Source organism: Brassica rapa, unplaced genomic scaffold (assembly GCF_000309985.2).
Source record: "Brassica rapa cultivar Chiifu-401-42 unplaced genomic scaffold, CAAS_Brap_v3.01 Scaffold0279, whole genome shotgun sequence".
NCBI classification, from domain to species: domain Eukaryota; kingdom Viridiplantae; phylum Streptophyta; class Magnoliopsida; order Brassicales; family Brassicaceae; genus Brassica; species Brassica rapa.
Genome location: NW_022610222.1, coordinates 9,987 through 24,941, shown reverse-complemented (window position 1 = coordinate 24,941; position 14,955 = coordinate 9,987). Strand labels below are relative to the sequence as shown.

Below are 14,955 nucleotides of genomic sequence, written 5' to 3'. Positions count from 1 at the left end.
AGGTCGCCTGCCCTGGTACACCCGGCATCCGGTTCCCTTGGATGTAGTCCATACCCCTTGCAGTGTATTACGACCCCTTCCCGCCAAGACTCGGCGTGACTCAATCTTACCGGCGCCTCTATTCTTAACCTGTCGTTTTTGAACGCTACGGCCGCCGCGTTTTCCCATACTCCCCACCTGTCCCTCGGTGGTTCGTATTCCATTTCTTTTCATTTCCCATACTCCCCACCAGTTCCTCGGTGGTTCGTATTTCAATCATTTAACCTTTTCTTTTTCCTTTCATTTCCTTTTCCTTAAACCCTTAGACTCTTTCTTACTTTTCTTTTTAGACGCCACCCGTTCTCGGTGTCACACTCAATCCAGCTAGCAATCATTCATAGATATCCTATCATTCATCTAACCAGACCGGTTAACAGTTCTCTTATAATCCTACGTTCATTTCTTTCTAACCATCCTAGCTCTCAATCACAACCACAGATCTTTAACCAATCAAACAATCAAACAATCAATCAGTTTATTTAGAATCTTAAATCAATACGAGAGTTCTAATGCAATATGGTCTATCAACCTAACAACAACCAGGATCTACTCAATCCTAGATCCACATTCAACAGTATAGATGATCATGAAAGAGATTTGGGTAGAACACCTCACCTTAGCCTAGATCTGGATGGATCTGAGATGCAAAAGAGGTGAGATCTGAGATCGACGACCCACACGGCTACCACCACCACGCGCGGCTGCTCACGGCGAGGAGAGAGAGAGGCGGCACGGAGAGAGAGAGAGGAGAGAGAAAGAGGCGCGGCGAGGAGAGAGAGAGAGAGGCGGGCCGCGGTGAGGAGAGAGAAAGAGAAGGGGCGGCGCGGAAAGAGAGAGAGAGAGAGGCGCCTAGGGCTTCTGATCTCCGGGAGTTCTCTGCAGGGCTTCGCTTCTAGATTTCTGATGAGAGAAAAAGAAGTGGAGGCTTGCTTTTATAGGGGGAAGAGATAGGGAAAACCCTAGGGTTTTCCAATTGGGCTGCAGAGGACCCAATAACATTAAAAAATTTAAATGGGCTGGTTTTGGGGTGTTACACTGTGTGTACTGAACAGACAGCCCACGTGGGATAAAATCACCCAAACAGTCCACGGGAAGGACCAGCGTGCTGAGTCCAAGGACCAACGTGCGGATATGTGTACTGAGGGACAGCCACGGACGTCCTGTGTGTGCTGACGGACACAGACGGACACACACAGACAGCCACAGACGTCCTGTGTGTGCTGACGGACACACATGGACAGCCACAGACGTCCTGTGGATGCTGTGCTGACGGACACACACGGACACAGACGGACACACACGGACAGCCACAGACGTCCTGTGTGTGCTGGCGGACATCCACGGACACACACGGACAGCCACCATCTGATTCATTCTAAGTCTTTTCTTTACGAAGTCATATTCAAATATGAGGTTCATAAACAAAGGGATAGATTGCACAGCAGAATAATAATGTATACACTTTGTATTACTTAGAAACATGAGATTCAATACATAACTTCTTAACAGTCTCATAGACAATCACTAGTTCATCCCTAGCATCATTTAACCACACGTTACAGAGACTCTCACTGAGCGAGCCTTCACGGCTCCTTGGCTTGACCAAATCCATCCTTAGTTCCTTAAACCACAACCAGATAAGCATTAATCATAACCGAGAATAGAACGGATTGATTCTACAATGCTTGGCTTGGTTCCTAGAACTTAGATAAACCTCAGTCAACATAATCATAAAACGAATGAACCTACCTACCGTATCCTAAGTCATTCAACCAACCACCCCTTGACTTAGAATCAGATAGATCATCCAGAATAGATAAACAGAACACACGAACAGATCCGGATCATCCCCAAAGACAAATCCGTCTAACCAGATAGAATCTAGGTGCGACCGGCCAATGGAGTCCGGCTCAATGGCCCAACGGACTCCTTTACCTGATCCGGCCTTAGGCCTGGATCCAATCGGCCGAGTAAGCCTCAACCCTAATCCGGAAGGCTTAGCAACCGGTCAGACCTTGCGACTCTACCTTGGCATAGACAAACCGTGACCTTGTCTTAACTAGACAATCCATAGGCTGATCCATAAGGATCGGTCCTAACCTGTCCCGAAAGACACCGTTTGGAACATGTACCCTTTGGCCATTCGTGCCTCTTGGACATTCATGACTCTTGAAAACTCATGCCCTTTGGGTCATTCCCAACCGTTCGTCCTAACCGCCCAGTCTTGGTGCAATCGGATCATCCCACTAACCGACCTGTGTCTAGGCTAGCAGTTTGATTATGTACGGCCAAAGTCTAGGAACGTGTCCTGACAGAACCAAAATAAGGATCACTCTTTCGGTAAGGTTGATATGAACTCAGATCCGAGAGGATTGAGAACTGATGGATCAAGGGGTGACACTAAGGGTTGCGGAATAGCCCAAAGATACTACCAGAGATTCGAAGGTTGCCGGATGTGACGCACCGGTCCAACACAACGAAGTGGTTCACTTGGAGATGACCTCACCAAGAGAAGTATGAATGTTCTAAGCAAAGAACAATGAGATTAACTCATAAAAAGGGGAAAACAATCTCTATTATTTCGTGGCTCTTAGGCCTTATTTATAGGATTACAAGTTGTATAGATCCAAAGAAGAATGTGCTAAAAACATGACATAGAAACTAGAAATGAAGACTTTGACTAAAGACCGAAATTAATGATTTTTGTTGAATTCTTTTTCCCATGCACGAGCAAGACTTCCTTTCTGACTCCCTCTTGGTATTCTTGATGAGAATGTGCTTGAAATGGACTGAGGAAAGGGCTGGTCGAATTTGGAAAGAAACAATCCCATAATGAACTTTTTATGAACTTTTCTTTGGGCTGAAAAGGCCCATTTCGCCCAGCAGCTGAACCAGCTCCATCTTCAGTGTTACTTAGCTCATTCAGCTCCAAGATAGTGTCATTTATCTCACTCAGATCATCCAGCTCCAGAGTAGTGTCACCTAGCTCACTCAGCTCATCTAGCTCGCCCAAGTAAGTGTCACCTCGTCCAGCTCGTCCAAAGTGGATTCTGGTTCGACCATGTCTTCAAATGTGAAGTTGGACGGGAAAGACAAGCCCTAGTATGGTCAGATCGGTCATCTGCCCATGGTTCCAGCCAAAGCTCCTTTCTGGACGTATGCGGGACTGTCCAGTACACTGCACGGTCAGTCTGTCCGGTACGGTGAAAAACATGAACCTCGGTTGAAATGTTCAGAACGTTCTTATCTCCAGGCTGGTTCGGCTCCATGTACTGATCCGTGGACCATGGTCTATCATTCCCTCCTTCTTCAAAAGGATTTGTCCTCAAATCCAAAGTACCTATATCAAAAAGCGATGAATCAGATACAAAGGAATTAAAATTCATGGAAAATTCAGGGAATGAAAAATATGGACAGAAACTTCCTTGGAGTTTTGAAGTCATTTTCATCCAGGAATTCCAAGTACTTTGGCATCCATTGGTTCTTTCTCTCCTTAGAAACTGATCATGCTTATCCTGTTTATTCAAAGTAACTAGAGAAACCACATCAAATCTGGTAAAGGAATAATCAAAGGGTTTCTCTATCCTTAAGACACCAAAAACAGGATCCAAGCACTTAGGATAATCATCAAGGACGTGGGCAAGCATTAAGCAAGTAAGCTGATTGCCAAAAATTGGTTTATCAATTTTAAAATTAGGCCAAGCTGTGAAACGGTCAGGAAAAGAAAGAGACAATGCCAAATCTGAAAAATTATTATCATGAATGAAATCAAATTGATTCTTTGGCCTAAGAAATTTTGGTTCATGCCTTTTCCTAAACCAAATCTCTTTCAAAGCACAGCTCAATGAACACAATTCATGGAAAGGTTTAAACAAAACGTTTTTCAACCAAGTAAATATGTGATTTCGTTTAGAAATTCTCGGTTTCAAAACATTTTCATGATGAGCAGAGATAATCAACCCATGATCCTTACAGTGCTTTTGGTTTGGACAGGAGTTTGACTGAGGAAACACCTTTGGTTCATTGAGGATCGGTTTTGGCTCAGGCTGCTCCTTTCTTGGGTCTGAATCTCTTTTAGAAGTCTGGTACTCGCGGATAGACGGGTTGAAGAACTTCCGGTTTGGAAAATTCATAACTCCTTCCTCCGTGAAGATTTGCAAGTGATTCCAAGCCTCAGTGAATCCTTGCTGAATTGGCTTTCCAGGGAAATTGAATTCATGACGAACGACCTTCTTAATGTTGAGATATCCTCCTTGGACTGAACCTCTGTCGCTGGCATCAAGGTAGCCGGTTTCAACAAAGCTTCTCCAAATCTCAGGCTGTTGGGCACGATCAATGCTTTCATTTCTAAGAGGCTGAACCTGTCTTTCCTGGACACTCAAAACAGAAGCTAGAAGACCAGGATCAAATGTGCAAGACAGATACTTGTTCAAATCAAAAAACAAAATTTCTTTTCCAAGAACAAAAGTAACAAACATTTCAGCCTTTCAAGATGCACATCAAAGTAGACATTACAGACCAGAATTTTATCAAGATATGCAACAATAGTATTCACTTTCAAGGCGTGCATATCCTGCTCAATATATGAACACACAAGCTTAAGTTCAGAATGAGAATCAACTATCAAAGACTCAAAATGTTTTTCAAAGAAAGTGTTGTAAACCACAATATCATCAAGGCTCAAAACAACACAATTATCAAGAATTGTTCTCAGAGAATGCCTTATTTTATAAGTTTCAGAACTCAAGAGATCAAGCTGCAAAACATAATCACAAAAATCAATTTCAGTTTCAAGTGATTTCTGTTCCAGCATCTTTTTAATCAAGAAATCGTCCAATGCACAAAAGGATGCAATCAAATTATCAGTGATCATTGCATGTTTAGAAGAACTCAGATCAAAGCTATTCTTTTTGAAAACAAACGAATCAAAAGATTTTCTAGCACAAAAATCAGTTTGTTTCAAATCAAGCTCAAGAGATTTTTCAAAACGATCAAAGCCTTTGCTATGCTTTAAGAACTTATCAAAACTCAAAATAAATTCAGACTTGATGCCATTTCCTTTTTGAAAACATTTTTGATCAAGAAGTTTCTCAGGTTTAAACAATTTAAAAGAATTTATCATGTTTTCAAAACCAGATTTTGAAACACAAAAATCTTTCATCTTGTCAAGACCAAACCAAATCAAATCATGAGAGCTGATCTTTACAAACATATTAGACAGAGAATTAATCAAATCAGATTTCCCACAGTGCTCTTGAAGATCAGGAGTCAAAGGGGCAGGAGTTGTGCCGGGATCAAAACATAGATGGCTCTCCATAACGATGGAGGTGATGCTTGTTGCTTCTTCATCAAAGACTGGGCCAGGTTCGTCCTCCTCATCAAAGATAGGACCTAGATCCTCATTCATGGGGTTTCTAGTGTCAAGACGTGGGCACTGATGTGGAAAATCCAGTGGCTCTTCCTCAAAAACCTGTGGAGACAAAACAAGACTACTCGGAAGCTCCGGTTGCAAAACAGTTAGTTCTACAATAGCTTGTTCATTATCAAGATTAAACTCAGTTTCAAGATAAGAAAGATCACAACTTTCTTCACAAGACATCAAACTTTCAATTGGTTCTTCATCAGTTTCATCAAATATAGGTGAAGAATCTGAAAAATCTTTAAATTCTTCAAAACAGTTTTCTGATTCACCTTGGGTTTTCTTACTGATGGAAAAGGATGGCTCAGCTACTGGGGCACCAGTGGATTTGCTCTTCTTTTTTCTCTTGCTGACGTCCTTGAGGGCTTTGTCCACACCCTTCACAAAGTTATCACAAAATTGTTGGACATCAAACTGAAGCAATCGCCTTCTTGGATCAGATTCACCTTTGGATGTATTGACATGCTCTTTGCTCCACCTGTTTGGTTGTTCCTGCACACTAACAAACTCATCAAAATTATTCAAAGAATATTTAAATGAAGATTGAGAGATAGTTTGTTGTGGAGATTTCTCCTTGCTACTTCTCCTTTGAAGACCAAACATAATAACCTGAAAATCTCAACAAAAAAGTTAGGAAATAAAACCTCACACTCTCAAGTGTTTAATCTCACCCACTCAAGTGTTTCTCTCAGATTTAGGTGATCACTCACAAGTTTTTACTCAATGTTCTAAGAGAACAAATCAAAGAATCCCAATGGGAAAATCCGAGCAAACAAGGGAATTTTCTCAAGAAAGAAAGATAAGAGATTTAGAGGGGAACCCGCCTTAACCACCTCAAAGGCCGGATTTCTCTTCGGCCAGCAGGCTTTCTCTTCCACCACCACACCACAAACAAATCAAACTTTGGAATATCTTTTTTTTTTCTTATACTTTCTTTTTTTTTTATATGGGGGGTAATGAGGGGCCCGGGTTCAAGATAGATAGATAAGAAATTTAGATGAAGAATATGGAAAATGAGAAAGATGAAGGATAATAGAGTTACCGAGAGAGTGGCTCTGATACCACTTGATAGAACCAAAATAAGGATCACTCTTTCGGTAAGGTTGATATGAACTCAGATCCGAGAGGATTGAGAACTGATGGATTGAGGGGTGATACTAAGGGTTGCGGAATAGCCCAAAGATACTACCAGAGATTCGAAGGTTGCCGGATGTGACGCACCGGTCCAACACAACGAAGTGGTTCACTTGGAGATGACCTCACCAAGAGAAGTATGAATGTTCTAAGCAAAGAACAATGAGATTAACTCATAAAAAGGGGAAAACAATCTCTATTATTTCGTGGCTCTTAGGCCTTATTTATAGGATTACAAGTTGTAGAGATCCAAAGAAGAATGTGCTAAAAACATGACATAGAAACTAGAAATGAAGACTTTGACTAAAGACCGAAATTAATGATTTATGTTGAATTCTTTTTCCCATGCACGACCAAGACTTCCTTGCTGACTCCCTCTTGGTATTCTTGATGAGAATGTGCTTGAAATGGACTGAGGAAAGGGCTGGTCGAATTTGGAAAGAAACAATCCCATAATGAACTTTTTATGAACTTTTCTTTGGGCTGAAAAGGCCCATTTCGCCCAGCAGCTGAACCAGCTCCATCTTCAGTGTTACTTAGCTCATTCAGCTCCAAGATAGTGTCATTTAGCTCACTCAGATCATCCAGCTCCAGAGTAGTGTCACCTAGCTCACTCAGCTCATCTAGCTCGCCCAAGTAAGTGTCACCTCGTCCAGCTCGTCCAAAGTGGATTCTGGTTCGACCATATGTCTTCAAATGTGAAGTTGGACGGGAAAGACAAGCCCCAGTATGGTCAGATCGGTCATCTGCCCATGGTACCAGCCAAAGCTCCTTTCTGGACGTATGCGGGTTGTCCAGTACACTGCACGGTCAGTCTGTCCGGTACGGTGAAAAACATGAACCTCGGTTGAAATGTTCAGAACGTTCTGATCTCCAGGCTGGTTCGGCTCCATGTACTGATCCGTGGACCGTGGTCTATCATGTCCCTTGGACTCAACCAACACAACCTTTCGTGTTTAACCAGAGAGAAGAGAAGAGAAACGAATTGTAACAGATAAGGAGAGCCGGATGGGACTTAGGAACCGAGCATAGCCGCGGTGCGGTCGCATGGACCGTCCGTTTGGTCTGATAGAGCCACGGCCCATCACATACCTTGTGAACCACCTCTGGGTTCTCCATGCTCTTCTCGTTGTCTTGATCTCCCATTCTTGACCGGAGTGACTTCTCAAACGATCAGTCGCCGGAACACAACACCACCACAATCGGCCTTTCTCTTGGCCGGAACTCTCTCTTTCTCTCTTTCTTTCTCTCTACGTTTTTCTCTGAGTATTTTACTCTGGAATTGGATATTGAAATCGACCAGAGAGCCCCCATATTTATAGTAAATGAGGGGGTAAGTCTTGCCCCACGAACAGGCACGACTTGCTAGCGAATGGGCACCATCGGCCAAGGGTTGTCCCCTTTCGGCCACTTGCATCCCTTCGCCCTTTCTGATTGGGTTTGGGGTCGGTCACAAGCCCAACCCACGCCCCAGGGCTCCTGGACTTAGCCCACGGCCTTGTCCAAAGACGCAACAGCCCATGGCGTCATGGCCGGACCTCACAGCCCGCCACTGACCCGGACCCGGACCATCGGCCTAAAGCCCGGACAGTCCGTCTAGCTGAGATGAGCTGACTCTCAGCTGTCTCAGCTGAATGAGCTAGTAGTCCAGCTAGTGGAGCTGACTTAGTAGGGACTGAGCTGGAGTGAACTGAACCTAGCTTCATTGAGCTGGCCAAGCTACTCGTCCACTTTGTCCAGTTACCGTCTTACTCGTCCTAGCTGTCTCTTAGCTTGTATAAGGTTAAGTCTAAGTTTCCTTATGTCCTTAACCTTCTTTTTCGACCATGGAATGCTTGCCTTGATGTCCTAAGACTGGCTTGCACGTTTCCTAGAACCATGGCCGTCCCAACAATCCTATTCAAGATTGGGGGCGTGACAAGTCTCCCCCCCCTTGGGATGGATTCGTCCTTGAATCCGAATCGAATGCTTCCTCGAAAACAAACTGATCCAACCACTCTGGGTACTCTTCTTTCATTCTAGCTTCGGTTTCCCAAGTGATTATATCCTGACCATTACAGTCCCAGACGACCTTGACCATCTGGACCGTCTTCTTCCTTATTGCTTTTTCCATCCTATCTATGATTCGAACTGGCCTCGTTTCCAAGGTTAAGTTCTTACCAAGATCGTCTGGAATGGCAGGAAGAGCGATGTCTTGGTCCGTCAAACATTTCCGAAGTTGCGAGACGTGGAACACATTATGAAATGCGTCCATCTTGGTCGGCAAGTCAAACTTGTAGGCCACCATCCCAACTCTTTCAATGACCTTGACCACCCCCAAGTATCTCGGATCTATCTTCCGTCTTCCGGAAATCCGGACTCGTCCTTTGAAGGTAATCATTTTTAGATACACAAAGTCACCTACTTGAAACTCGAGATCTTTCCTTTTTCGATCTGCATAGTTCTTTTGGCGGTCTTGTGCCTGTCTCATCTTGTCCCTCAAGAACTTGATCTTGTCGGTTGTTTCTTCGACAATCTCCGGACCAATCATGCTGCGTTCCCCAACTTGGGTCCAGCATAAGGGTGTCCTGCATTGATGCCCATACCGAGCTTCGTATGGCGAAATGCAAATACTACTATGGAAGCTATTGTTGTAAGAAAATTCTACCAGAGGTAGATGTTTCTCCCAGGAATCACCCCAGTCTAGAACACTTGCTCGCAACATATCGTCCAATGTCTGGATCGTTCGTTCAGACTGTCCATCCGTCTGTGGGTGATAGGCTGTACTCATGTTCACTCTTGTTCCTAAAGCCTTTTGGAAAGCCCTCCAGAAGTAAGATGTGAACCTTGAATCCCTATCTGAAACTATGCTTGCCGGCACACCATGTAGTCGGACGATCTCATCAATGTACTTACGTACAATCTGATCTACCTCATCCGACTTTTTGATAGCCAGGAAGTGTGCTGATTTGGTCAGGCGATCAACCACAACCCAAACCGCATCTTTCTTACTCCTCGTGGTAGGGAACCCAGTCACAAAGTCCATTGTGATGTGATCCCATTTCCATTCCGGAATAGGCAAGCTTTGCAATAACCCACTAGGCACTTGATGTTCTGCTTTGATGAGTTGGCAAGTGGAACACTTGGCCACCCACTCCGCGACATCTGCCTTCATACGGATCCAATGATAGAACTTCTTAAGGTTCTGGTACATCTTGGTCGCACCAGGATGAACCGAGAATCTGGACTTATGAGCCTCCCTCATAATCTCTTCCTTTAGACTTCTATCATTAGGAACACTGATCCGACCGTTTACTAGGATGGTACCATCCTTTGCAGTTTGGTACTCCGTCCTATCATTCTGAGCAACCTTGTTCAGGTTCTCTTCCTGACCTTGAGCCAACCAAATTCGGGTAAGCAGGTCGGCCTGATTGACCGCCTCTAATCCGAGTGGTTCAGACTCTTTGGTTAATGCGTTCAACCGTAGGGCACGAACCGTACCATCCAGGTCGTCCGCTTCTCGTTCGGCTGATACGTCGGCCCTTCTCCGGCTCAAGGCATCTGCGACCAGATTAGCCTTTCCTGGATGATTGGTGATATCCAGATCGTAATCAGCTACAAACTCCATCCACCTTCTCTGCCTTAAGTTTAACTCAGGCTGGGTGAATATATACTTAAGACTCTTATGGTCCGTAAGTATCTGAACCTTGGTACCATACAAGTATGATCGCCAAATCTTTAAGGCAAACACTACTGCAGCCATTTCAAGGTCATGGGTGGGGTAATTTCCCTCATGTTTTCTCAACTGCCTTGACGGATAGGCGATGACCTTCCCATGCTGGGTTAATACGCAACCTAGTCCTGTTATGGACGCGTCCGTATAAACTTCATAGGGTTGGTCAGCCTCTGGAAGAACCAAAATGGGTGCGCTAGTCAGCTGTTTCTTAAGCGCGGAAAAACATTTCCCACACTGCTCAGACCATGTGAACTTAACGTCCTTCCCGGTCAACCGTGTCATAGGCTGAGCTAAGCTTGCGAATCCTTTCACAAACTTTTTATAATAACCAGCCAGCCCTAGGAAGCTTCTGACTTCTGTGGCACTGCGTGGTCGAGGCCAATCCTTGATTGCCCTGATCTCCTCTGGATCCACCGAGACGCCCTCACCGGACACAATGTGGCCGAGAAACCCAATGCTCTTCTGCCAAAAACTGCATTTACTGAGTTTTGCATAGAGCTTGCGTTCCCGTAATCGTTCCAGCACGGCTCTCAGGTGTTTCCGATGAGATTCCTCATCCTTGGAGTAAATCAGGATATCATCAATGAAGATGATCACTGATTCGTCCAGGAAGTCTTGGAACACACTGTTCATCATTTTCATGAATGCAGCAGGCGCATTGGTCAGACCGAATGGCATAACCACAAACTCGTAGTGGCCGTACCTGGTCCGGAATGCTGTCTTTCTAATATCGTTTGGCTCTATAGGGATCTGATGATACCCTGAGGCCAAATCAATCTTAGAAAACCACTTGGCTCCTTTGAGTTGATCCAACAACTCGTCTATTCTGGGCAACGGGTACTTGTTCTTCACAGTAACCCAGTTCAACCCTCGATAGTCAATACACAGACGCATGCTACCATCCTTCTTTTTCACAAAGAGGACTGGTGAACCCCAAGGAGAGCTACTTGGACGTATGAACCCCTTGTCCAGCAATTCTTCTAATTGCTTCTTTAGCTCGGCCATCTCGGCCGGAGCCATTCGATACGGACTCTTGGACAGCGGAGCTGTCCCTGGTTCTAGTTCAATCGTAAATGGATCCGACCTATCAGGGGGGACACCCTGTAGCGAACGGAACACATCTGGGAACTCAGACACCAACGGGTCCTCAGATAGATCTTTCTGATCATCAGACCTGCCGTGCTCCATAGTGGTAATTGTGGTCAAATATGCTTCACAACCCTGTCTAAGCATCCGTTCTGCTCGGAATGCTGACACCACTACTCTATCCAGAGCCGGACTCATATTCAGACTTTGGTACTGGATCGGGTGAGGTCCAGTCTCCAACCGTACACATCCTCTGTGGCAGTAGAGAGTGGCCCGATACTTTCCCAACCAATCCATGCCTAGGATCACATCGTGATTCTGTAGGTGCAACACAATCAGATCTACAGACAGATTTTTCTCCTGGATCATTACCGGGATATTAGTTATGAGCCCTAGTGAGTGCATGATTTCCCACCGGCCGCCCTCACTAGTCTCGAATTATCCCCAGAACAGAGGCAGAACAGACCCTTTCCGACCAGTTCCGGGCTCACAAAACTATGTGTAGCCCCTGTGTCGAAAAGTACGTGGGTTTCAACACCACCAGTCATGAGGGTCCCTATAAGAGACCCACATCAGAATCCCCTAGCCACTCTAGGTTCCAGACCAAGCATTGTATTGAATGTAACAGATAAATTCAGAAATTACCAGAGATCAAATCAAACGATCCAGAAGCGCCGTCGTCTCGGGACAGCTCATACACCCTTGGGGTTGTGGTCGGCCTGCTCTGGGTCGACTTTCCCGTGTCTCCACGACCCTTCCCTTGTCCTCCTTGCCGCTTAGGGAATTCACATTGGAAGTGTCCGCTTTGGCCGCAATGGAAACAAGTCCGGGAGCCACTGCCACTGGATTGGCCCTGAGTCCAGCTTGGTCGAGTGCAATCTCGGATGGAATGATCCAAGCTGCCACATCTCACAAAAGCTCCCATGGCTTTCCAGCATTCACCTGGATGGTTCTTACCACACTTGGGACATTCAGGTCGTCCACTAGAGGCCTTGCCTCCGTCAACCTGGTCCCACTTCCTCTTTCGGTCGTTAGTCTTACCCGTCGGGACAGACTGCGACTTCATCTTAAGCTTGGCTTCTTCGGCCAAGTTAGACTCCAAAAGAGCTACACGTTCAACCAGCTCTCCGACGGTGCTGAAGGTGCGGATCGAACAGTGGGTTCTCAGCTCCGGCCTTAAGCCTCGAATGAACCGACGAACCTGGACTGTCTCGTCCTCAAGTTCCCTTCCAACACACTGTCGGAGCCGGTTGAACTCCTCTTCGTACTCACGTACGGCCCTGCGGCCTTGGGTAAGGTCTAGGAATCTACGTTCCAGACGGTCCTAAGCCTCTGCAGGAAAGTATTTGAGGTTGAATTAATCTTCAAAATCCGCAAAACTCTGGAGACTTCCATTGGTGCGCTTGTTCACAGCCAGCCACCAATTATGCGAGTCCCCTCAAGGAAGTGAACCGCAATGTCTCTCTTGTAATCCTCGGGACAATGAGTTGAGCTGAAGTTTCGGACTAGCCTACTCCTCCACTCGTCTGCCTCAATAGGATCGGTGCTTCCTGAGAAATGCTTCGTCCCTAGACGGGAGATGTGCTGAAGCAAACTCAGATAGTCCACCTTTTTCCCAGTCCTTTCTGGTGGATCAATCTCGATCACCTCGACCGTTTCCACAACTGGACCATTGGTGTTGGGGGCGGTCGTAGCCACAGGCATAGCTTGGCCAACCGACGAGTTCACTAATGGCGTGAACAGTTGGGCCATAGCCTCCACCTGAGTCCCCATTACCTTCATGGCCTCTAACAAGTCCTCTTTGGACAGTGTTGCGGTTACATTGGCCGTACCATCGGCCACTTTCTCACGCTGGCCACCATCACGGTTAGCGTTCGAGGATTCCACTTCCTCATCACTCTCCTGATGTTCCTGACCATCCCGTTGCGTCCCCGTAAGGTTAGCCTGATCAGTTGGCAACACATCTTCAGCGTTAGCCGCGGCCGGATCGGTTTGCAAACCGGACAGATTAGTTCCGTCCACGGCCACTTGGCTAGACTGACCGGCCATTCTCTTACTTCTTCGGGACTTTCCCGATTTGCTTTTTCCAGCCTAAGGATTCAGACAATGTTAGTACAAAAACATACTAACCATAAACAGAACAAAACAATCCCTAGACTAAGCAATCAAACCTCACCGTGAGACCTAATCAGCTGGCTGCGTGTGTGTGTGTGTGGACTACATAACCCAACTATCCTAGAATCAAGCATGCTCTGATACCAACTTGTAAGACCCGTTCCTGGTCTCTCGACGCAACTGGATACGAATGCTTACTTATTAATTTCTTTGCTTGTCTGATTAATTCTAAGTCTTTTTCTTTACTAAGTTATATTCGAATATGAGGTTCAAAGCAAAGGGATAGATTGCACAGCAGAATAATAATGTATAAACTTTGTATTACTTAGAAACATGAGATTCAATACACAACTTCTTAACAGTCTCATAGACAATCACTAGTTCATCCCTAGCATCATCTAACCACACGTTCCACAGCCTCTCACTGACCGAGCCTTCACGGCTCCTTGGCTTGACCAGAACCATCCTTAGTTTCTGAAACCACAACCAGATAAGCATTAATCATAACCAAGAATAGAACGGATTGATTCTACAATGCTTGGCTTGGTTCCTAGAACTTAGAGAAACCTCAGTCAACATAATCATAAAGCGTATGAACCTACCTACCGTATCCTAAGTCATTCAACCAACCACCCCTTGACTTAGAATCAGATAGATCGTCCAGAATCGATAAACAGAACACACGAACAGATCCGGATTGTCCCCAAAGACCAATCCGTCTAACCGGATAGAATCTAGGTGCGACCGGCCAATGGAGTCCGGCTCAATGGCCCAACGGACTCCCTTACCTGATCCGGCTTAGGCATGGATCCAATCGGCCGAGTAAGCCTCAAGCCTAATCCGGAAGGCTTAGCAACCGGTCAGCCCTTGCGACTCTACCTTGGCTTGACAAACCGTGCCTTGTCTTAACTAGACAAGCCATAGGCTGATCCATAAGAATCGGTCCTAACCTGTCCCGAAAGACACCGTTTGGAACATGTACCCTTTGGCCATTCGTGCCTCTTGGACACTCATGACTCTTGACAACTCGTGCCCGTTGGGTCATTCCCAACCGTTCGTCCTAACCGCCCAGTCTTGGTGCGATCGGAACATCCCTAACTGACCCGTGTCTAGGCTAGCGGTTTGATTATGTCCGGCCAAAGTCTAGGCGTGTCCCTTGGACTCAACCAACACAACCTTTCGTGTTTAACCAGAGAGAAGAGAAGAGAAACGAATTGAAACAGATAAGGAGAGCCGGATGGGACTTAGGAACCGAGCAGAGCCGCATTGCGGTCGCATGGACCGTCCGTTCGGTCTGATGGAGCCACGGCCCATCACATACCTTGTGAACCACGTCTGGGTTCTCCATGCTCTTCCCTTGTCTTGATCTCCCATTCTTGACCGGAGTTAGTTCTCAAACGATCAGAGTCGCCGGAACACAACACCACCACAATCGGCCTTTCTCTTG

The 14,955-nt window shown here is 45.8% G+C and overlaps 1 long non-coding RNA gene across 1 annotated transcript; it reads right to left on the bottom strand.

Moving 5' to 3' along the window:
• Nucleotides 1-1,407: 1,407 nt before the first annotated feature.
• Nucleotides 1,408-14,748, bottom strand: LOC117129977. Its single transcript, XR_004453477.1, has 2 exons — nt 14,612-14,748; nt 1,408-2,294 (listed from the first exon to the last, which is right to left on the bottom strand). It is a non-coding gene; the product is annotated as an uncharacterized LOC117129977 (long non-coding RNA).
• Between the last annotated feature and the right edge of the window lie 207 nt (nt 14,749-14,955).